This window comes from Somniosus microcephalus, chromosome 20, assembly GCF_052327205.1.
Source record: "Somniosus microcephalus isolate GS21.2 chromosome 20, FLI_Smic_1.0, whole genome shotgun sequence".
NCBI classification, from domain to species: domain Eukaryota; kingdom Metazoa; phylum Chordata; class Chondrichthyes; order Squaliformes; family Somniosidae; genus Somniosus; species Somniosus microcephalus.
The window spans coordinates 11,112,274-11,112,667 of NC_141006.1; positions in this window are offsets into that span (position 1 = coordinate 11,112,274).

Sequence of the window (394 nt, forward strand, 5' to 3'; positions counted from 1 at the left end):
TCTCAAGGTGGCTCACAGGAGCGATTATCAAACAACACTTGACACCGAGCCACAGAAGGAGACATTAGGGCAGGTGACCAAAAGCTTGGTCAAAGAGGTGGGTTTTAAGGAGCGTCTTAAAGGAGGAAAGAGAGGTAGCGAGGCGGAGAGGTTTAGGGAGGGAATTCCGGAGCTTAGGGCCCAGGCAGCTGAAGGCCCGGCCACCAATGGTGGGCCGTACAAAGGTCTGTTACTCTCAGCCTTGAACGGTTCAATTGACCAGCAACACCCACAGCCTGTTGGGGAGGGAGGTCCAGATTTCCACCACCCTTCTTGTGTGAAGAAGTGCTCCCTGATTTCAAACACGAATGTTCGAGCTCTAATTTTAAGATTCTGCCCCCTTGTTCTGGATTGC